Source organism: Odontomachus brunneus, unplaced genomic scaffold, assembly GCF_010583005.1.
Source record: "Odontomachus brunneus isolate Ranch 3 - 2012 unplaced genomic scaffold, Obru_v1 Obru_scaffold_012, whole genome shotgun sequence".
Lineage (NCBI taxonomy): Eukaryota > Metazoa > Arthropoda > Insecta > Hymenoptera > Formicidae > Odontomachus > Odontomachus brunneus.
In genome coordinates, this window is record NW_022639462.1 from 91900 (window position 1) to 94195 (window position 2296).

A 2296-nucleotide genomic window follows, 5' to 3' on the forward strand; every position below is an offset into this window, starting at 1 on the left:
CGAGAATGGGTGGACGAATGGATTGCTTCGAAACAAACATCGTTTTATCGAGATGGTATCGCCCAGTTGCCAGAAAGATGGCAAAAAGTTGTAGAAAGTGATGGAAAATACTTTCATTGAAATAATTTAAATAAATTTTTTACAATAAATGCTTTTTCTCAGTATTTTTTGGGCGGAAACTAAGTTAAGGTCCTAATATATAATTCCAATTTGCAAGACGATCCGAATGAGGTAACTCACGACTAATGTAATCCCTTTAGGAAGCGGGAGCACTGCGTAATTCTCCGACTTAAGAATAATTTATAAGCGATACTAATTTGTCCCGGCGAGCCACGATTCATCGAGGCGGTGCTTTTCAGATAACGACGTGTCTGATACGTCGTGTGTATCGCGAAAGGATCTTCCGCCAAGTTGGAAACGCGCCGGGAACAACGTAAGTGCATCGCACGGCGGGATCGATCACTCAGTGAGAATCGACTTACCTTTGAGCGCACGAGCACGCGTAATCCGTTAATGCCGTCAGGCGTCTTCGTGCTGTAATTCATTCGACAACTTATCGCGCGCGCCGAGGGTTATAATCTCGGCTTTCCCGGCTTTCACTCGCTGTATTGGCAGAGACTTCGGGCCAGTGGCTTGAAAGAATTTGAGGGATCGCGACAAATCGAACAATGGTGATTCCGAGGCAAGCGTCATTTCCGGAAGGCGAGGAAGAAGAGAACAAAAAAAGGGGCAAACAAGAAACACTTTGTAAATCGTTGAGGGAACGTGTCTCCGGAGGATCTTCTCGCGCGATAAGAAAATCGAGGCAGACGAGAGGTCTACGGTCGCGACGGAAAGGGAATAGGATAGACGATAAATCCCATTTGTGGATTGAATTGATGCCACGATCATAGCCGTCGTGCTGTACTGTATATAAGGATATTGCTGAGTTCTGAGATTAAAAGATGAGCACACATTCGCATCCGATTGCGGGATGAATTTTGAAGAAAAGATCGGTTAAAATTTCCAAAGGATTGTTGCGATATCATAAGGTGACCAACTCCAAGTGCATTACTTTTAAAGGCATAAACGTATAATTTGGCTGAAGCCTCTTTTACAGGTTTCATATCGTTTTAAGTCACGTCATTTAAGACGTATAAATTATAATTTTATACGTTTAAACCTTTTAAATGGCATAACTCGAAACGGTAAGAAACTTGTAAAAAAAGAATTCAACCAAAATAACACTTGAGTTCAAAGTATGTAAACTGTGATTTACACCTGTTTTCAGTTTTGTGATTTTCACAATTTTACATAACATGCTTTTCATTTCAATTAAAATAATTATTTCGAGTAAATAAAATACATTTGCAGAATAATATTTTCACTCTTTCTTCATATAATTTTCTTTCATAAAAATCCTTAATAATTTATAATTTCCGAATCATGTCATTTAACATGTTAAGCTGTTGAAACATGTAAATAAATAAATGCATCTTTATAACACATTGCAAATGTTTTAACAACAAAGTGCGTTATCTTGTTATTACACTGCAAATGTGAGTGTTATTTTTTAACGCATAAGCATGCAATTGGCTAAAATTCTTCTCACACGTCTCTTGCTGTTTCAAATCACATCATTCAATTTATGATGTATAAATTAGAATTTTATATGTTTGAGCGTATTAAATAACGCGACTTAAGACGGTAAGAAATATGTGAAAAGAGATTCAGACAACTACACTTATGCGTTTAAAAATAACACACTCGGATTTGCAGTGTACGTTTCCACAAGACGTGTTCTCATTATTACGCAAAACATATTATATTTCTATGTATTAAAGTAATACGAATAAAATGGTACCTGGAAATTACACAGATAAAATGAGTCAAATTAACACGCTGGGATTTGCAGCGCAGACGTGCTATTTTGTCCGATTTTTCACTCTTGGTTCCGGATTTTTTCAAATGCTACCCGCAGGATGCCGACTCTTGTCCCAATTTCAGCCCTACTGTCCCGGCTTATTCCGGTTCAGAGGATTTTTCAAATGCTTCCGACAAAGAAAGACCTTCTTAAGAAATTTCACAGCTCTGGTAAATGCAGTAGTTTTGCCTCTTCTTCTTCATTTTAAACAAGAATAACGACAGTTTTATTTTAGCAATAGTTTCTATTTTTATTGTATATAGTACACCTTAATTGTTGTTAAATTATTTGTTATACGACTATAATGTCTATAAACAAAATATTGTTTCATATATATATATATATATATATATATATATATATATATATATATATATATATATATAAACAACG